This window comes from Apus apus, chromosome 5 (assembly GCF_020740795.1).
Source record: "Apus apus isolate bApuApu2 chromosome 5, bApuApu2.pri.cur, whole genome shotgun sequence".
NCBI lineage: Eukaryota > Metazoa > Chordata > Aves > Apodiformes > Apodidae > Apus > Apus apus.
In genome coordinates this window covers 29,298,202-29,320,441 of record NC_067286.1, presented here as the reverse complement: position 1 = coordinate 29,320,441, position 22,240 = coordinate 29,298,202, and the positions used below count along the sequence as shown (strand labels likewise).

General features: G+C 37.6%; 1 protein-coding gene across 5 annotated transcripts in view; it reads left to right on the top strand.

Moving 5' to 3' along the window:
* Positions 1–22,240, top strand: part of SIPA1L1 (signal induced proliferation associated 1 like 1) — a 202,743-nt gene that overhangs the window by 23,687 nt on the left and 156,816 nt on the right. For 4 of the 5 annotated variants that reach the window (XM_051620671.1, XM_051620673.1, XM_051620676.1 and 1 more), the window contains exon 3: positions 9,692–9,771. The gene's annotated coding sequence lies outside the window, so the exon portion shown is untranslated. Of the gene's footprint in view, positions 1–9,691; positions 9,772–20,032; positions 20,056–22,240 lie in introns of those variants that run through there. The other variant, XM_051620675.1, reaches the window with a different exon arrangement.

Here is a 22,240-nt window from a genome sequence, read left to right as displayed (position 1 = left end):
AGTAAGAGAAAGTGTTGGTAGCCTTCAGGAAATGCTGAATATATGTGCTGAAAAATGAGACTACAACCTTATTTTGATAATCTGAGTGTTACTTAGATGCTTATTAATCAAAACTGATTTATATGTATCAGTTTTGAGGACTGTTAGATCTAGGCCTGAAATACTGCTCAAACTGTACCTAGCAACTCCCTCCCCCCACTTTTTTTTCTTAATATAACAGAAAAACTGTAAGAAACTGCATATTACAAGCTGTTATTTTTACAGTGTTCTCTTGGCTTTGGTACTGTCAGCACTGGAGATAATATATTTGGGTGTTACATTGAAAAAGGTTTGCTCTTACTGGGTTTACTTCTTGAATCAAACTGTAATTCTGACCTTGATGTTGTTCTGTGGTCACAGTGACATATTGAGAAGAAAATGGCTCTTAAATTTCTTGTTAAACTCTGGTTATCTTGTTGAGATTTTGTAAGTCCTTGTTTACTGTGGATAACTATTTCCTGCTTTTATTTGTGATTTTAGTTCTTTTTTTCTTTAATGCCTGCAAGGCCATGATTGTTCATACTTTTTGTTTTTATGGAAGTCAAGCTGTATTTCTGATTGTTGCTTTTTCTGTGTGCCCTGTATTATCTTTTTGAACAGTGTGACAGTCATCAAGAACTGTGGTAGATTGTATGTGGTGATGATTTCTCTTTTCCTTTCTAAAATATCCCAGTTCTTTTCACCTGGCTTTTGAAGGAGTAAAGCTGATATTTTCAGTGAATTATCCATAGTGACTTCAAGGCTTTTTCTGAAGAATTTACAACAAATGTAAAGCCTGTTTAATATGTAGATTCACTTGAGGTTATTTTTCTCGTTCCTGTTGTATTTATTGGCAACGGATTTCATCTAACATTTTGTTTCACAATCAGCCTGTCACCATGTAAATCTTCTGTAGCTATCCACAGTGATTTTTCAGACGTGGTTATTCTGACTTAATTCTGAATCACGACCTTCTGCAGAGTTTACAACTTGCTGTATCTCTCAGTTTATTCAGCTTTTTGAGCATGGGTCCAAATGTAGATCCTTTAGAGAGGTATCAGTGCAAAATCCTCTTCCCTTTTTTTTTGTTTTTCTTCCCTGGTCACCATTTAAAAATCTTACTGTTTGTGTTTATCTCCCACTTTGCATTTGTTGATCTGTTATAATTTCTAGGTATCTTGTCCGTCTCATAGGATAAGAGAATCTGACTTCTTTAACACCCTCCAATGAGAGATCCTAAACTTCCATGTGTATTCTTGAACTTTTTGGATGTATGGCATTTAATAGTTTTTGTATGCCTATTGTCTCGTTTAGCTAATCCTAAATGGTTGGACTCTTCTTTATGGAAATTCAAGTGCTTTACTCTTATTGTAAAGACATGATGATGTTTTTCTTATAACAGGCAGGCGAAGATGAATAATAAAGAGTATCTCTAGCAGAACCAAGAGGCACACCTTGTAGTTGTGGTAATGGCATGAGATAACTCTAAATACATTTTAACCTGTTACATTATGCTGCCTTAGATGGGAGCTGCTGCACAGTAGAACTGGAAATATTTGAAAGACACACATTCCCTGCCAGTTGTGAGGCAACCACACCCTGACTTGTTTGCTACACTTATGAAGGTGCATTTTTAATATATTGTAAACAGTTCCTCATGGTTGCTGCGTAATAAGAAGCTCCTTTAATGAAGTATTTGAAAGGAACAAGTACTGTAAATCTTAGCTTTGCCTAACAGGTTCTTTTGTTTGAACACTTTAAACTGTTGAATAAAATGTGTGACTGCAATTAAGTTTAACCATGTATGTAGTGCTGTGATGCAGCTGAGGCAGCTCTTCATGCCTGTTCTCTGCATTTGGGTGGTGGAGAAATCTCCCAGGGTGCCACCTTCCTCCTCACCCCCTCTTTGCCTGAATGAGTCAATACGCTGCAAATACACCTGGTGTATTTTAGACCTGTCTGCATCCCAGAAGCTGGCTGGTGGTCAGAGCTGTATTGTACAGAGAGGTGGCTGGTATGTGTGTCCTGAGAGCCAGTATGGTAATGTGAAATACAGATTTTGAGAATAATTGAGATGCATTGTATTACATTTCAGATAGCAAGGGGGAGATGCTCAAAATAAATCTAGCCTTTAGAAGTATTTCTCTGAGACTTTTAGATATAAAAAATGAGATCTGTTGGCTGGGCTAAATATAATACTTGTGAAGTAGTACAGGAATGAAGTTGTTTCTGATGATATTCTGAAAAAAATCACATACTAATCCTAATGTAATCAGTGTTTCATGGATTATACTGTTCATGTAAGTTCATTTTGCTTTTGAAAATTAATTGCAAGTACTGTATGGTGCTCTGTGATACTTCTTTCTGAGATAAGTCTGTTCTTTTGCATTGGAAAAAAATAACTTACATGTAAACAAGATAAACCAAACAAATCCTCCGAAGTTTCATGTTGGTATCCACAAAGAGAGAGTCTTGCTTTCTGACCTGTTATTGGGTGTGAAACCATGTGAATAACAATAACTTACTGCTTTTAGTTGTGTTACAGTATTATTTTTTTTGGTGATCTATCAAACCATGTAGTCTTTTATTTCTAGGTGCTTTTATAGTTAGAAAGTAGTGCCTGATGGATAAAATACTGAAGTGTTGTGCTGCCAAGATGTGCTCCCCAACACAGTTTTTGCTCAAGAACAGAATATTTCGATCTTTGTAATATTAATGGTATTTCTTTTACCAATCCTGTTACCTTGTTGCAGCATATATTTTGAAGTTCTTCGCTCCTTTATGGTATCTGTCCAGCTTATTTTGATGGCAGCTCAAGAACTAGAACACAAAATGGCAGTTTCCTTAAAAATGTGCTAGCTTGTAAGAACTGCTGTGAAGTGACCAAATATGGTTCTGTCTGAAGCCTGAAGAAGACAGGAAACTCTAACTTACAGTGTATTATTCTTCTGTGAACTTAAAGCAGGTAAACTGAAGGCATTCCTGTTTTGATTACTGCTCTTCCTCTGCTACTTTTTCTATTGCATACCCAGGTAGGTAGTGGGCCTCTGGTGTAGTTCAACAGAAGTGCTAAGAATCTGCCTCAGCTTTTGTAGATGGTCTGCAGGTAAATGACAAGTCTTCCTATGTATATAATGCATTAATATTTTAGTATTGTGAAAGTGGGGGACAAAACCAACCCAAAACCCACCACAAAACTTTTGCAGGTAAATTTCCATAATAAATTACTAGCTCTCTTATATTTACCTTTCATTTTAAAATTTATGCTCGTGAGGTTTTTATATTAATCGCCACTGACTTGCTCTGCTGATGCTAATTGTTAGTCATGACAATTTGTGAATAGGGAGGTGACTTGTAAACTGCAGTCTGACCATAAAATACAAGCTGACTGTAAGGAACCGAAAGTAATCGGTGAACTACCTAATTCAGTCAGGAAGTTCCTGGGAGGCAAAATGTTCCCTCCAAATTACCTGGCTGCAATTATTTCTTGAAACAGAGTGGCTTTAGGTAATGTGGGAGACAGCAAAATTTACAAAGCTATGTGCTGTTCCTGGATTTTCAGTAAAGCTCTATCATAATTGATGAATATTTATTGTAACTTCATATGCAAAAAGCCCCCACCTTTTCCCCCGTGATAAAGAGCAGCACTTCTTTCAACTATTTAATTCTTGTTAAACATTGGTGGGAGGAAGTAGAGATAAGTGTGATATGACTAACCTACATTGAAAATAATTAAAAACATAGTTTTATAGTGGTTTTTCACTGAAAAAAGAACAATTTAAATTTATTTCTTTGTTGTAATTATTAAGTAATTATGTTTCCATTGCACTTCTTTAATAATATGAGTTTTAAAACAAGCTGTATTATCTCAGTATGCCATATTACCGTGTGTAATGGCCTATAATAATAAAACAAAATTCTAATTCTGAAACTATATTTAAGAAGACTTATCTTAGCATTTGAAGGTTTGCATGCCAGTAAAGAAATTTTAGCAAGCTTTTCATAGATGAAGAAGACAATAGTTAATGGATTTGGCAGTAAAAGTATTTTGAAATGAGTTCTGATGCATCCCTGACACATTCAGGAAAACAAATAAATATAATGTATGAGCACTTTAATTGTGAATGGTATTAAGCCTCACTGATGGTAGCTGATGCTATATGGTGTTTAGTATTGGAGTTGAATCTTTGTGGGCTGCCTGGTGCAGAGCAGTGTATTTATCTAATGAATGGTTCTATTTCTGAACTTCCTTTGGCAAGTTACAGTTGGCTAGTGAGGTTGAAAGATTTAGTGTAAGTATTTTTTATCTTCCAAAACTACATATTAAATTCAGCTGATATTCTGAAAGATTCTAAGATTCTGAAATCGAGAAGGGGACAAAATAGTGTTTCTTCCTAAAACATTTTCAAAATAGTCCATTTATGAAAACATTATAAACACGCAAAAACCATAAGCATGTTAAATAGTAAAACTTGAAGCCTGCTAAGCATACATGACTATTAATCTCCACTGATAATTGGAACGGGTCTGTGTGATATTTCAAGGTCTCCTCTCTGTACTTCATAAGAAAAATAACATTGTATCCTCAAATTTCTTGAAAGGTTTCATTTTTGGATGGATTTAAATCCAAGACTTTGTTGGCATGACCATGTAATGTAGAACAGTGCTGTACTGCCAAATGTTATTTCTATTGTTATTTTTGTTATACTTCATAATAAACTATGTTGAGATGAGTAGTCATAGTAAGAACTTCAATTTTAGACTTGTTGAATTTTTCAGACTTTGCATTTCTAGGGTAGGTGAGGTGTTTTTAATTTGAAACTTTGAAATGGCTGTAACTAACAGACTCACAAAAGGTTATTCTAATTTCTGAGGGAAAGCTTTCAAGCATGTTTTAATCTTGAGTATGCAAATACTTGAATAATTTTTTCATAGTGATTTTTCATTTACAATTGTCCTTTTGCTCTGATTAATGTTTTAACGTATATTTTGCCAAATACAGTTTTTTTATTGTTACCATTTTGTTAAAATGGCTTTTCACTACTTAAAAAAAAAATTTAACTCATAAGCAGAAAGCTGATCTTGCAAGGAAGCATTAAGATCTTGTAAATCCACTTGTTGCCACAGCATAACTGCATGCAAATATACAGATATTTACAAAAGCAAGTTTTGAATTGGTGAGAGGTCAATGTGAATAATGACCAGAAGGCTGTTTTATTGTGTCACACAACTGTGATGACCATGAACGTATGCTTGGAGGTTGTATCTATTGCCCTATCTCATAACGTCCTGCCTTCTCTTTGTGGGGAACACAGTCGTATATTTTGCATGGTAGTTTGTTGTTTTTTTTTTTTTACTTTGCAGTGTAGAGTAGAGGTAGAAGATCTTTTGGAGCCAAAGTTTGATCCAGATTCAGTTAGCTTAGTGGTGCATAAAAAACAGGTATGAATTTAAAACAGTAAAGATCAGTTAACAAAGAGAACGAGGCTTTTTTTTGTTTTGTTTGTTGTTTTTTTTTTCTACCAGTTTCTAGAAAGATGGTAAAGTAATGCATAACAAAATGAGAACTTGCTGCTACATTAGTATAACCATATATATTATAATAAGTGTACATAAACATGTATTTGATTTTTACATGTGTATATACATATTTTAAGAGTGCTTACAGTGTTCATACTCTAGAAGGGAGTTGCTGCATATTGTACCTATAAAGGTTATTTACTATCAGGTCTAGCTATTGAGTCCATTAGTTCCTGAAAATAGTACCTGCTCATAGAAATCTGAACAGCAAAGTCCATCTTATAGCATAGAGCTATGAGTTAAGCTTGCAGCTGTGTAGAAGTACTGGATTTCAGGGAATCAGCTTTTGAGGAATTGGGAACAGAAGACAGTGTCTCTCTTACAGTGTTTTTTTTAATGTTTCTGTACCCTTCTACTAATGGTCCTAATAAAAGTATGTTCATCTGGAAAAGATGAGCTGAACTCAAAAACCTTTCTCATTTACTATGCATTTATAGGGGGAAGAAATTAATGCACAGATCACTGGTGCTGTTCTTCTTATCCTTTTTATGAGTGAATCTTCCTGCTCAAGATACAATTACTAATCTGTTTCCAGTGTCAAAGGATAGACAAAGAGCTTTGAAAGCAATAATTACTTAAAGACATGTATGAGAGAAATATCTTACATTGGAATCCTCAGTCTTTTTTGCTCATTCTATCCATTAATGTTTTTGTATTTAATCTGTTATCTAGGTTTTTTTCTAGTTTGAGGTGACACAAACTCTATAAATTTTTTCCTTTGAGTTACAAGGCCTTTGAAGACTTCGTTACTCATCAAGAGAAATTAATTTTAATAGTATGAATTCTGATGCTTGCATAGAATTTATATTTTAGGCTATGTCTTATTTTTTATTGGCATCAGTCACTGTGTAGCACTGAGATGCTTTGTGACGAGCACCCACTTCTTTGTAGCCTGCCAAAAGGTGTATGTGGGTTGGCGGCATGAATGCCATCCGTTGGATGAAATTGCGTGATGCCAGGATTAAGCCACAAAAAGTGGAAGGAAAGAACAATACTGACTCTGTTACTTAAAAAAAAAAAAGTAAATAAGTTAGTGTATCAGTATGGAAATGCTGAAAAATATAAACTAACAGTTGCTTGATGTTTCTTCACATTTAGACATTTTAACCTTTTCTAAAACATCTTGAAATTTCCGGGTGATTTCTTTCAAAAATAAAACAAGATGAAGCATTCAGTAGTGTGCTGCGTAAGCAGAAAACTGAGACTGAATGTTATCTAGTTCTATTAAGTTCTCTGGCTACTGTCTTCAAGTAGAATTTCAGAGTTATTAGTTGCGTTGCAGTTCAGTGTTTGGTTTGGTACCTCAAGAGGGAATAATGATAGTCATTGTGTTCCTTGACTCAAAGATTTGTGGTGGTTGTATAAGGCACTTCCAGTTTGTGAGCACAAAAGATGGGGTGGAGGACAAATCATGTAAGTTACTTCATGAATGCAATGGGATTTGAAATGTCTGAGAACATTGTTTTTATTAAATATCCTGATTCTTGCTACATAGTTTTCTAATACAGATTCTGATTTCCCCAGTGGAAATGCATTGTTCTGAAACCACGAGCAAAAGTTACTAGCTAAAATTTAGTGAGGATTCCTAAATTCAATTTAAAACCAGTATTGAAAATGAGATTTGACCTTTGTGGGAGATACAGAACTGTCTGATTCCAGACCTTCTCTAAGTGTGTGTTGTGTTTAAAAGGCAATTCCCACAGCACATGCAGCTGGAGAATGTCTTGTGTAGCTTTTGTTTCAGCCAGAGGTGAAACAGATATCCATGCATAGGGTTAGCTTCATGATGGAGGCAACCTGTAATCTCACTGCTGCTACATAATCTCTTCTTGCTGCGGCATTCTGCTTACCTTTCTTGCAACAGTGCTAGTTGATTGTCCCATAGGCAGTGAATCACATCAGCTCATGGATCTGCACAGACTTTTTTTTTTGGGATTTGTTTTTTGATTCTCAGCCAGAACATGAAAGAGATCCAACTTCCTGCTTATTACTTCCTAGTACGGAATAAGGGAGGATTGAGATAGTGTGGCTGAGACACAGCATCTTCTGTCAACCAAGGCAGTGTTGGTTGGTCCTAATCAGTTGTGAAATTTCAGTATCTTACTGCTTTTGGTGTCACAGAAGTTTGCTTTTGCATGTATAACTAATATAACAGTAATCTCACTGTATACAAATTAAGCCTAATTAGTTTAACTGTGTTCTGAAATATTTTTAGAAAAGCTTCCAAATTCTCAATAGTGTTTTCCTCCTTCTCTTTTCTCCTTTATAAAATGAATACAAACTGTTTTCTGCAGTTTTGTTGCATCAACTGCCTTTATGTATCTGTTATTTGCAGAAAGTAGAGAATTATGACAGGTTGGTGTATTATTAAAAAAAATAATCGTAAGACTAAAAAATGCTGTATTGGCTGTAGGGCCTGTGCAATTAAAGTACAAACTTTCACTTTCCTTTTTACACTACTGCACAGCATATCAGCATAAAAACATTATTTTGTGCTGATTACAGTGTAGTTCTGAGGGAAAGTATTCAAGTAAAGTTGTTTTAAAGAACTGTATCAAAATAAGAATTGCTTTTGAAGGGCACACAACACTTTCTGCATGTTTCATTTATTATTTTCTTTAGATTCCTTTTTGGTATTTTGTTTTGCTTGCTATACTTCCATAAAAGATTACTGTTTTGTGCCTTCACTGAACACTAAATGCTGCTTTTTATAATATGTATTGTGTAACTTGTTTGTTCCTTGACTTCCTTATGGAAAGGATGTCCTGTATTTGTTTATATTTATGGATTGCCATACTTTCTTGTAAATTTTGTGAATGCCATTGCGTTTAATGTTCTCATGCTTTTTATCTTATGATAAAATAATTGATGATACTGAGTTATTGGACTTTTCCTCATTACAGATGGCTTGAAATGAGAGCTAGACTAGAAGTAAATGTGAAGTTTTTAAATGAGTAGTAGGTTAGACTGGGAGGTGTTTCAAGTGGGCGTGCATGAACTGAAGAAAGAAAGGTATGAAGCAGATGAAAAGTCACAACATATAATTATTGTGAAGGGAGGTGGGCTCATGTGTAGGGGCCCTGTGTGACTGGGACAAGGAGGTGCACCAGTGTTGTGGTAATATTGGAAGTGCATCCTCCTCCCTTCCTGTTACTACTTAAAAAAAAAAGTGATTGGGCTATTCAGTAGAGCTTCTTTTAGGCACCAAGCATGCTTGTTTGGAAAGCAAGAACAGCAGAATGTCTCCAGGTTTGTGTTGGTTTCTCCATCCCTTACTTCCAAGGGGGTGGTTATTGGGAAATCTTGCAGTCTTGTGTCTGGTAGAGGTAAGGGTAAATCATGAGTGCTGGGAAACAGTTCAAGCCACTTACATGCAATTTAACTTGAGATTCTGCTTTAGAGAAAAGCAGCCATATGCTGAAAAATGTCAACATATGTTCATAGAAATGAGTAATTACGAAGTGGAACTTGACTTAGTCTCCTTTACTGTTTGTATTTATTTAAAAAACATAAAATTACTTTTAAAAAGTAAATAGTTTCAGTTTGTTTGTCCAGCCCTTTAGATAACCAAATATTATGTTTGATGCAGAATAGCACATTATCAGGATGCGACATAGAAAATATAGAGACATAGAGGTGAATTCTAAATTAATATGCTAAAAATAATTTTCCAGAGTGTAGACATGAGTGCTTCTGTGAAGATGGTACAGATGCTTATAATTTGATTATTGAACATCATGTATTCTTACCCTGTTTTTTAAAAAATACAATGAAATGTGCTCAGTCACTGGTGTTGAATGCACTGATGCATTAGGAATTTACAATTTTGTCTCTCAGTTTAGGAGGATCTAGGGCTTTAGTTCATCATGAAGCTAAAAAGACTGAAGGGGCTTTTGCATGGTGTGGAAAAGGCAGAGGAATATTTAGGGTTATATGGCCTCTATGTTGGTGTGGAAGGGCACCAATGTTTGTTTTTCCTCTTCCCAAAGTATTTCTAACAGTTTGTGCTCAAAGCTATGGCCTATTTTGGAACTGAAGGCAAGAGGTTGCCTTTGTGTAGTGTCACAGTCATAACTGAATGTATTTTCTACAGGTATTGTGAGACTACCTGCAAACAGATAAGGAGCAGTGAGGAATGAAACAAGGATTGGATGCTTGGGCTTCTTCTGAGAGGTCTGTGTTCATAAACACTTCTAGTTTCTTTGTGTTTCTCATGTCTTGTCATGTTTTAACTGCATTTTGGTTTATTATAAAAAGTATTTCTAAACTCTCAGTTGGTCTAGTGTGTCCTCAGCTACAATGCTAGCTGTTTAATAATAGCTTGGACTACAGGTAATGAATGTTGTAAATTTTATTATGCGCTTTGAAGTTTCATTAATTTGTTCGCCTTCTTTGTCAGGTCACCATAAAGAAAAGGGTGTTGCCTTTTAATTTTAAGCTTAATATCTCGTCAATTACTTTTAGGTATGTTGTTCTTTTTAAAGTATAAAACAGAGTGGTGAACAGGATAGTTCCTCCATACAAAGCTTTATTAGAAACTACTTTATGCCTGTCTTGAGAAAATTTTCTGAAGGTAGAAGGGGTGATGTGAAGTGGTTTTAGTGTTGGATAGTTTAATTAGTGTTACCCTACAGTTCCTCATCTTAGACCTTTGTGCAGGTGAGAAAGATGTCTGCACCTGCTGGTGCATGCCATTGCAGTATGACTTCTCAAATTCGCAGAGAAAAACACTCTACCGAGACAGACCAAGCTGTCTTTAAAAAAGGCCCTGTGCTTATCCCACCACCAAATACTTCCTTCTCCTTCTTCTCAATTCCAGCCACAGGGATTGTGTGAGAGCTATCTATGTAAGATAGGTTGTCTTGGCTCTTTGCCTAACCTGCTTGGCTGATTTTTCCCCTAGTAAGTTACGTCTCAACTGGGCTCATCCGTGGCTGTAAGCAAGTGACTTGGGGTATGAGTATCTCCAGCTAAGCTGATGGTGCACAATAAAAATGTGTGTGGAACCTGGATTTGCACAGTGAGGTTTGGTTAGATTTTTCCTCTCCTTTTCTGCCTTCAGTAGGTTCTCCTTCACGTACCTGCTCTATAGGGCACATCATGATAGCTAAGGTGACTTTTATTATGTGCAGAGGTGACAATGGCACGGCTAAGACAGCAAAGTGCATGATTTTCAAAATGCAACCCTTGTCTTATACTGTTTTTGCAGGGAGGGGATTCATTTGGTGTTCCCAGTGATATATTTAATGTAGTGTTAATTGATTAATGCTAGACTGGTTCATAGAATGGTTTGGATTGGGAGGGACTTTTAAAGGTCCTGAATATTCATCAGAATATTGCTGAAATGGAGCCTGACTTTGTTATATAGGCACGTTTTCACTGTGGCATGCTTTCATGGAAAGGAAGGGGCTGAAATCTTTCTTTTCAGATGAAGCTCATGTCCTTCGGGGCACGTTCACTTCCTACAAATCTTAACATGCGTTGTTGGGCTGAAGAGTTTTAGCCAGAGTAGTTTTTAGCAGCACTGTTGTTCAGATGCAATTAGAATGCTTTGTGCAATACGCTTTGGTCCTAATACAAGGAAAACCTTGCAGCTCCTTTCAAGAACTGCTGTTAGATTGGTCTGGTAAGTAGTTTTAAAGTATGTATTTAAGTGTATATACTAAATGGTTTTTAGAGCTCTCCGAGAGAGACCAGAAAGAACAGCCAGGTGAAGACCGGGCAGCAGAGAAGTCAGGAATAGATGCGGAGGTGTTCTGGTTGAGACATGGTCTTGTCTTGGCTTAGGTCCCTGTCTGTGAGTCGTCTTTGGAAAGATGGAAAACTACTAGTTCTTTTATAAGGCCTAACTAGATGTCTGGGAAAAGCTTTGAGAAGCTTTTGCTTAATGACTGTATGTAATATGTGATGATATCATACAGAATACTTCTATGGGAGCTTACCTGTGGGAGTCTTGTGATGAATGGGAAACTTTGCTGTTCAGAAGTTTTGTCATTCGTGTAGTTTGAGAGAAGGAACAGGTTGCTTTAGAAGAAATAATAACATATTCCCAAAAGGTCTTGCTTTTAATATTTTAAAATCCATAGTAAGTGTTATTGAACAGCAATTTTTTTTTTCTCCTAGAAATATACCTTTGTGTTTTTGAGAAACAAACTGTAGTATTACTCTCTATACTGTATTTAAACAATACTTTTGTAGTGAGTGAAGGAATGAAGCAGCTCAGGTATATGAACCTCTTGGAAAAAAAAACGTAAACAAACCCTTAACCTTCTTCCTTAGTGCATTAAAATTTTCTTTGAGTGAAAAGCATTTTTTTTGTTTAGTTGCTGAACATTCAGTTCCTTAGAGTGGCACAGTTTCACAGGCTGTTTCTGAGGGGGAGGTTGTTTTTTGTGATTGGAGGCCAGTAGGCAGTTGTAGATTGTATTTTGGCCACATGATTTAGTTCACAAAAACCTAAATTACAGGATTATATTTATGTACATATGTGAAAATGCTACACTGGCATTTTAGGTTTGATAGCACTCTTTCTTTGAAGTGTCGATAGCACTTGAAATGGTGAAAGTTAATTCAGCATGTAAGAGACACCATTTCACTGGAAGACACCATTACACTTTTTTTTTCAGAAGACTGGCAATACTTCTGGGGCCTTTGTGGTATGATAAAGATGTAAGGCACCTTTCTGCTTGTTAAGAATATGTAAATTCCAATATATAGGATGTGGAATAAACATTTCTCTTGTCTAGGAAAATGGTGAAATAAGAATTTTCAAATAACTGCAAATGGAAAATTCACCAAAAAGGAGAAGAGTATGAGAAAAGTGGGGCTAAACTAGACCATAAAGGTATAGCCTAAACTGTTGTAAAGAAGACTTTATGGTCAGAGTCTGTTTTTCATGTTGTGACAACAGGCTAACAGCAGCCAACAGGATTTTTCTCTTGAAGGGATAGCAAGCCTTCCTTAAAATTTGTCAGTTATAATAGTAACAGAGTGCCAAGACCTGCTGGCTGTTATGCTCTTATTCTTACTACCTGCATGGTGAACAGGTTAAGAGAGTTGTAGCTTTCTGTCAGATGGAGGTGAAAAAGGATTCCAGGGTAGATTAACATTTTAATCCATTTAAAATGTATTCTTTGTTGCAGTAGGACCTTAACTGCTTTTTCTTAACGATCAGTACATTCAACATGGTGGACTCAGTCTGCTCCTGGTGGAACTGAAAAGCAAAGTTCTCTGTTGTGCAAATACCTAGTAAGGAAATCTTGGTCAGTGGCAGGACAATGTTTACAGTAATTACAGAAAACAAAAGGCAAATTCATTCTTGATGAAAGATTTGGCAGAATTGTTGTATAGGGAGACCAGCACTAATTACCAACTCATGTTTCAAGTCATTGTACCATTGTCAGTGGTGCCAAAGTTCTCAGGCTGGTGGCCAAGAGACAATTAGAAGTTTATCACTTACCATTTCACTGAGTTAACTTTCTACTTTCTTCTGGCTTTTTTTTTTAAACAGTAATAAATCATGTGAAATTAAAATACTTTATCAACCTGTTTATTAATTTACGTTGTTATTCTTTGCTTCCTTGTTCTATGCTTTTTTTCTTTTATCAGAAATGATCAAAACTAGGAAAGGTTTCATATAAGCTTTATATAGTTAAGTAACAGAGATACAGTTCTGTAATTTAAGTGTTGAGTTTTGTCAGTTAACATAGTCAGTATTGCTTAAATCTAGCTGATGTTAGCGTAACATGATTGTGGGCTATACTAAAAACAAATGAGTTGCAATTATTTTTGGAAGGGCTGAGTCCACATTAAGCAGAAGAAGGACAATGGACAAAAAATACAAAATCACATCAGAGTTATTTACAGTCTTAGCAGCTTTACAGTAAAACTTGCTTTGGAATATTTGCACTTTTTTCCCCTTAATGAAGTTCAACATAAGGAGACAACATTTTATCAACATTTGATAAAATGGTAGGAGAAAATGAACTCTTGTGTGCATCAGCTACGTGATAAAATACCTTAAACTTCAGTCTGGGCAGCAGAGTTGTCTTGAGGCGAGGCTACATAGCTAGGAACAGAATCAGTAAGGTGCAACAGAAGGTTTAACGCTTACTCTGTAATGATAAGTCATAAGGTTTAAAAACTGAGTTGTTAATACTGAAAGGCAGCCTTCCTTGTGAACCTGAGCGGTCTCATAGGCCAAAATAAAATGTGTACCAAATGAGCCAAACAGGCTTTTAAAAAATGCAGCATTTGTTACATTTAAATGAGGAAAGATAAGCTTTTCTTTTCCTCGTGAGAAACATGGGTAGTATTGATATAATTTTTATGTGCCAATGTTTCTCTTTACTGTTAGAAGATTTTCTTGAGCAAAGTTTGTTACCACTTTCTATATCTTTTAGTCTTTTTCCATTTTCAAAAACTGAAAGGTAACATTAACACTGTCATCTTGTTTTATTAAACTCTAAGCCATGGGTGCTAGTCAGTTGAAATTATTATTAGAACAAAAGCTTGAGACTCAGCACAGCCTGGGCTGTGGTCAACATTACGTTTATACCCTCCTAAAGCAAGTCAGAAACTTTCTGATTTTAAAGATGACCTATCAAAAACCTCAAAGTATGGAACTGCGCAAGCCCAGCTTCTAGCTTTCTGCTTTGAAATCTATTGCTGTCTGCTTTTTTATAAAGCCAGTTTTTAATCCTGTATGAGCATTGTATGAGTTGGTTCCCTTTTTCTTGAGGGATTACATGCTTATTGGAGTCCATGAAGTTTACTTGTAAGTGTATCAGGGAGGCAAATGTATATCTATGACCTGTAAGTAACAGGATTCCATTATGAGAGAATTAGAAAACCTCTCCATAACTACTTCTCCAGTACCTCATCTTTGGCCATGCCCCCTTCTCATGGTTTTGGCCCGTGTCTGACTTGGCACTGTGCAGGTCAGCTAAGCCAGTAGGGAGGTAACCCAGAGGGAGGGGAAGTAAGTTGTCTGTCAGGTTACTGTTTGTGGCAATAGCGAACTGTTAGTTCATGTGGTTTGAATTAATCTGACTTCATCTGTTCAGGGTGTGTGTGTGTGTATTTCACTGATATTTCATTCAGATTGGTTCTCCTAATGCCTTCAAGAGAGGGTGGTAGAAATGAGCTCTAAAGACACTGTGAGAGGAGGGAATCACACTTCTCTGCCATGTCAGGAGCTTGAAAACTCAGGAATCCGGTGTTATCTTGTTTTGCTTCAGTTGTTAGAGTTCACAAATATCTGAATTATTGCTAAATCTTGCTAGTTTATACAAATCAATACATAATCGTGTGTGTGTGTATATATAAAGCAATAACTTGAAGGAAATGCCACCTGCCTTCATGGCACCAGGGCCAGCAGAGTACCTTGTGTAATGCTGAGATGGCACATGAAAACTGCTTTCAGCAGTATAACCAGTAAACTGTTTCACTAGTCCTTCTATTGCCTGTTGTTTCATGTGCTATCACTTGGCCAAATGACTGCCAGCTGGGCATTGGTTTTTGTGTCTTACTTGCAAGGCGGCAGAGCCTTATAGAGGGGAGCTTTTTGGGAGATGGCAGCAGGGAGCTGAAGGCTTTGTGGAGATGAAATAGGTATATTTAAATATTCAAAGAATCACATTTTGTAAGTGTCGGGTTATCTGTTATTTTCCTGGAGGGTAGCCTGGCTTTATTTAGCTAAATGGAATTAGACAAAGGTGTTTATGGGGATAAGCTAAAAAAAATATGAAAGTTATGTAGTTCTTTTTAAAGGTTTTTCTGATGCTTATCTTAAAGTGTTGAAGCACGTTGACTTTTTTTCTTAGCCTCTTAAACAATGCTTTCTCCCACTTCTGTCAAAGTTTGTATGAACAGTCCCAGTGTGGAATAAAATGCCTGAAAAATAAATAGGACAGCTGCTACATATAGTAGAAGGGAAAAAATGTGCTGTGTAATTCTTGTATACATTTAAAAATGGATTCTCTGGGATTTTTCACTAATTAATTTTGTAAAGTAATTTCGCCCTTGGGATAATTGTAGGGTGTTGTAGTATTGGAGTTGAAAGAGCATTTTTCATGTATTTGCAGAACTAATTCATTAAATGTTCTCCTGACAGTTAATTTTTCACATCATTAATTGTGGTCATAATCAATATCTTGCCTTTCACAGCTACTCTGTTGCACTCTTTTTGGGGAAAAAGACCCCCACACCTGAGCTGGAATAATAAAGATGAATTGAGGAAGCCTTGCTGAGAAATTGTATGTGAGTTATTGAGAAGTATTGCAGGAGGAACAGAATACCTAGCAGGACCAGAACCCTGGACTTCCACAGGGCCAACTTTGGCCTCTTCAATCCGTTATTAAGAGAAGTCCCATGGGACAGGGTACTGGATGGTAAAGGGGCTTGAGATAGTTGGTCAGAATTCAAGGACCACTTCTTGCAAGCTCAGGATCAGAGCATCCCAATGGGTAGGAAATCAAGTAAGGAAGCCAGGAGACCCGCGTGGGTAAACAAGGAACTGCTGGGCAAACTCAAGTGGAAAAAGAGAATCTATGGATCATGGAAGAAAGGGCTGGCCACTTGGGAGGAATATAGGACTGTTTTCAGAAGATGTAGGGAGGCAATAAGGAAAGCTAAGGCCTCCTTGGAACTAAACCTTGCTAGTGAGGTCAAAGACAATAGAAAGGGCTTCTTCAAATACATTGCAGATAGAACTAACACTAGAGGCAGTACAGGCCCACTGCTGAATGAGGTGGGTGCCCTGATGACAGAGGATGTAAAGGAGACAGAGGCACTGAATGCCTTCTTTGCCTCTGTCTTTACTGCTGCAGACTCCCCAGGAGCTGCAGCTCTCTAAAGCCCCAGAGGAAGTCAGGATGAAGGAGGAGTTTGCTTTGGTAGGTGAGGATTGGGTTAGGGATCAGTTAAGCAATCTGGACATCCATAAATCCATGGATCCAGATTGAATACACCCGCAGGTGCTGAAGGAGCTGGCAGAGGTTATTGCTAGGCCACTCTCCATCATCTTTGGTAAGTCGTGGACAACAGGAGAGGTGCCTAAGGACTGGAGGAAAGCAAATGTCACTCCAGTCTACAAGAAGGGCAAGAAGAAGGACCCAGGTAACTATAGACGGGTCAGCCTCACCTCAGATACACCAGAAGGCTGTGCTGCCATTCAGCAAGACTGGACAGGCTGGAGAGTTGGGCAGGGAGAAACTTGATGAAATTCAAGAAGGGCAAGTGTAGAGTCTTGCATCTGGGGAAGAACAACGCCATGTACCAGTACAGGTTGGGGGCTGACCTGCTGGAGAGCAGTGTAGGAGAAAGGGACCTGGGGGTCCTGGTAGACAGGAGGATGACCATGAGCCGGCAGTGTGCCCTTGTAGCCAAGAAGGCCAATGTCATCCTGGGGTGTATTAGAAAGGGTGTGGTTAGAAGGTCAAGAGAGGTTCTCCTCCCCCTCTATTCTGCCTTGGTGAAGCCGCATCTGGAATATTGTGTCCAGTTCTGGGCCCCTCAGTTCAAGGACAGGGAACTGCTTGAAAGAGTCCAGCGCAGAGCTACAAAGATGATTAAGGGAGTGGATCATCTCCCTTATGAGGAAAGGCTGAGGGAGCTGGGTCTCTTTAGCTTGGAGAAAAGGAGACTGAGGCGTGACCTCATCAAAGTTTACAAATATGTAAAGGGCAAGTGTTGGGCTTTTTTCAGTGATGTCTAGTGATAGGACTAGGAGCAATGGGTACAAACTGGAGTACAGGAGGTTCCATGTAAACATCAGAAAAAACTTCTTTACTGTGAGGGTGACAGAGCACTGGAACAGGCTGCCCAGGGAGGTTGTGGAGTCTCCTTCGCTGGAGACATTCAAAACCTGCCTGGATGTGTGTGACCTGCTTTAGGTGATCCTGCTTTGGCAGGGGGGTTGGACTAGATGATCTTTCGAGGTCCCTTCCAGCCCATCTGTTGGATGTGTTGAATGTATTGCAGTCCTACTTTCTCTTCTTTTCTGGGGAAATGTTAGTTTTGAAGATGTTCACCTTCTGGCAGCACAGAGTTGTGTGACATTTGATTTCATAGTGGCGTTGGACTGACTTTTCCTGTTGTGTTCTCTGCCTGACACACACACACACACACACATCCCCCCCATTAATTTTGGGTGTAGTTAGGAGAAATTAAATATTTTAATGTTCTGCCTGAATGTTAGCAGCAATATTTGTCAGTATTTATCCAGAGGTTGTCCTCAAAGGGAAAATGAGGTCATTGACTGCAGCTGGTATGGGAATTGGGCAGCAAGATGCAGTGATGTTTAACAGCCAGGGCAGAGGACAGCACTGTTCTGCAGTGTGGTCCATTCAGACAGTGGTGCTTGAGAAGCACCAGGTCACTGTGTGGTGTGGTAGCTCTCAGGGATGCCTTGAGGTAGCCCAGGGTAACAGCACTCCTGGTGTGATAACAAAGTTAGCTTGGCTTCATTTTTACCATCATCAAGCAAGGATGGGTGCAGTAGTTTGGCTTAGTCTGGTGGAAAACACTTCTGAGCATTGCTGGAGTGGGGGGGGCTTAAAAGCCTGAGGCTGTGAAGTTAGTCATTTGGAGCAATTTTCCTTCACTGGTGGTCTTTGCAGAGTCACTGCCAGGAATTGCTCTCCTCTGCCTGCATTGCTGTGCCCGAGTCTTTTCTGGATTAGGTGTGTGTTACTAGGGAGACAATGAATTCTGTGCTCTGACTGCAACAGCTTAAATAAACTGAAATGTAGGGATTTGCGTACTGCATAATTAAATGATAACTTTACAGAATTTATGCAGATCAGATGGGAACAAGCAATCCAAACAAGGTGTTGCACAATAGAAAATTAACTTGTACATCCTTAACTACGTGGCATCTTTCCCTCTGGCAGAAAGAATGCAGTTTCAATATTAATTGCCTAATGCTTGCAGAATGACAAGTAGTTTAGGTAATTCTCAGGAACTGGCTTTGTTTTTTCTGCACTTAAGACAAAAGTAGGTCCTACTTTAATGTAATTTTTTATGCACTGTGGTAATAGAAATATTTAATAGTGTTTAATTCTTACTGTTGGTGCTTGAAAATCACAGTGACAGAGAACTTTTATGTCCCTTCAGGAACATTTTGATTCTTTTATTCCTGAAACCGAAGTACTGCGTTTCACACTAAAATCAAACACTTTATGCTACACCCTCTGTTTCATGTAGCTGCTGTTCTGAGCATGATGTTCACATTCCTTAATTGCTCTGTGACTGTCAGATACATTTCTTGTACCTTTGCTGTTTAAATCATCTTGAGGGTGATGTGTTTTTTTTTGTGGAAATCTGTATGATATGGCATATCAAACCGTTAATTTACCATCCGACTGGCTGAAGACAGACTGCCTTTAGACAGTCAGGTGGTGTAACTCGTTATGTGAGATTTTGTAGTTCACCAGAAGACAGTATCGTGATGTGCTATATTTATGCGTGCACACATCCTACTTCTGTTGTTTGCTGTTGTGATTATCTAGTGCATTTCTTGGGTTTCATTGGCACATCGAGGGCAAGTTGGGCACTTCATGGCAGCTGGATGGATTTGAGTAATAGCCAAGCCTCTCTTGGGGAGGGACCTGCAAGCTAAGCTGCTCAAAGTTGACAGCAAATCTTTCCTCTTATTTCTGAACTGACATCTGAAAGAAATAAGATTAGCTGATGCTTCAGCCCTGTTTCATGGATTTTTAAATTTAAAATGAATGAAGGAAATCATTCAACCAAAACCTCCATAAAAAGATTATTCTCAAATAACACATTTTTCTGGCTCTTTCTATTCTGTGCTTTCATGGTCAAGGTGAAGGTAGGAATGCTGAATAAAATGGCCATTGAATGTATTTTTCTCTAATATCTGTGGGAACAAGAGTTTATACAGTAAAATTAATTTCACTTAAGAGATCCATTGCTTTCACTGATTTGAAATTGGAAACTAACAGTATATATATTTTTTAAGTGGAACAGTTGTGTTAATTTGGTGCTTGAAGAAAAGTGGTATCGTATGTAAAGGTATAATATTTCCATTACCCTTCATCACCAAGTGCTTTTTAAAAATGTGTGCAATGTTCAGGTCATAAATGGTTATGCCATGGAAAGGGAGAGAGGTAATTAGACACAGGAAACTGTGATACATGAAATGGAGGTTGAAATTCCTTGCTGCTCCTGATGGCTGGTATAGGTTTCCAAGTCTTTCTTTGCTGTGCTTGATTTTAAGTGTGAAACTCAAAGTAATGTTATTTTTTTTATGCAGCAGTAATAAGGTTAAATTATAATTTTAATAGCTTGGAGGAAACTTACACAAGCTGGAATATGTACAGAGTTTCTTCCTGTTGCTAGGAGGAGGGAAACAAACTGGTCAGCTCTTTCCTGCTTTAAGACTATTTCAGGTTTGACAGCAAGTAAACTGATCTGATCTAAGTGGAAGAGCAAGTACTGACAAAACTTGTTTTCCTTCTGGGATGGGCTATTCCCATGAATTTGTAGTTTGCACATAATTTTGTATGGTTTAAAGCAGAAGTGTATGGTCATAGTAAATGTGATACCTCAAGGCAAAGAGAGTTTTATTCATTGTTGCATCTTGAAATAGTATTGTGATTTGGCACTGAAGTAAAGTACAAATTTGGCGTAAGTGCATGTTTCCGGAATTCCTTTCGTCTTTCTTTTTTGGATGTTGCAAAATGCAGGCTTCATTGGTAATGAAAAATTATAATACGGTGATTGTGGAAAAAATTAATTAGGAATGGCTTATTTTCTCATTAGTTATGATAGGAATCAGAAGGCTTGAGAAGCCTTGGATCTAGATTGTCTTCTTGCCTGTTCATCTCTTGTCAGCGTTTTATATGAATTAAATAGGATCTAATGATGCTTTTGCCTTTCTGATGTATACTGGTGCTGTCTAATGAAGAAAATGTCTGTCGGTAACGCAGTAAATTTAAGCTAGGAGAATCCATTTTTCTGGTAAGACTCATAACTAATGATAGTAGCAATAAAGTTAAGATTGTTTTGGCTGTTGCCTAATTTGAAGTTTTTTAACTGTTGACATAAAATCTAGTGGATTATTAAGTGTAGATAAAAGTGAGTTTACTAATCATCTGGCTAGCATAAAGAAAGATTTGGGCTCTTGGAAATATAATTCTGTCGTGTGGGCATTCAAAATTGAGCATGTGTAAGATGTTACATGAATAATGGTTTGAAGGGAGCACTAGAGGTCACATAATCCAATGCCAGGATGAAGTTATTCCAGCTGTGGTTGTGGAGGAGGTAGCTGGGACCGAACTTCAAAGTTTATTGGTTTTTCAGTGCTGAGAATGAAAGTCACAGCAGATGCTTTATCTGCAAAGCAATAATGACTTTTGATAATCTGTGGAATGACTTATCAAGGTTAAGGATTTCTTGTGCTTTAGTATTCTTTTCACTTCATCTAAACCACTAATTTAATTCTTTATGACCTCACATTTTCCTTACTTTCAGTAAGGTGAGACATGCAATATTTATTACAGGAAAATGTAGGTTACATTTTTTGTTTTATTCATAATTGCCCAATTTACTACTTCCCTTTCCTCCTTTGCTTTGATATTGAACACCTGACTACATCTAGAAACTTTCCTGGATGCTTGGCTTTCTTCTTATTAGAAGAGATCAAGCAGCTAGTCAAAATAATGACTGCTTATTTTAAAAGTGCTTCATTATTCAGTAAATGTTTCTTCAGCTTTAGTCTAAACATACTAATCTGGAAAGTGTTGTTCCCAGCACTTGTTGATTTAGTTGTTGCAGGAGGGCAGGAATGCCTACTATTTAATAAAAAAGAAAGAAGAGTATTTCTCTTGATTTAGTATTAGTATGCTTTCCTTTACATAAAAATAAAAGTGGCTTTTGAGCAGTATTAAGTTGCTAAGTTGGTGTTCTGGGTTGATGATCTGGATGTGCTTGCCTGAGACCATGAACATGGAAGACCATAGCACTTGAACTGAACTCCCAGTAACTGGCTTTCTCCTGTGTTCCAGCAAAGTGCTCTGTTAAAACCAGTTTCAGGAGGATGTGCTTCTTTTTATGGGTTGTACTTTGTGGTCAGATGACTAAAGTGGATGTTCCTGCCCATCTTGGATTGTTTCTTGATTTGAAAAAGGACTTGTAATAAATTGTAGAACCCTTCAGTTACTTGCCATGCATCCAACTGTGTGATTTTTACAATAATCAGGTTGAGACTGCCCTGTCAAAATGCCACTCTTAGCTCAGCCTAGTGCCAAAACTCCCATCTCAATCTTCAATGTGTGTTACTGTGTCTGGTGTGTAAACTGCAGCCCTTGTTGTTGTTACCCTTTGCAACAGAGGGGAGTAATGAAGACTGTCTAGCTTCCTGAGGTCTGTAAATGTGACCATGAGATATTCTAACTGCCATGAGATATTCCAAGAGAAAGGAAGCCGTGAAGCTGGAAAACAGTATTTAATTTGGCAGTGAATTTTATGTTGGTTTTTCTAGGGAGCTATTAGCTAATATTATGGGAGAAAAAATTGTAGTCCAGGAAACATGTGGGGCTCTGACACTTTGAAAGTGAAGTAATAAGAAAGAGCTCATCCCCTGTGTGACCAGATGTGGGTGTCTGAGCTGTGATTC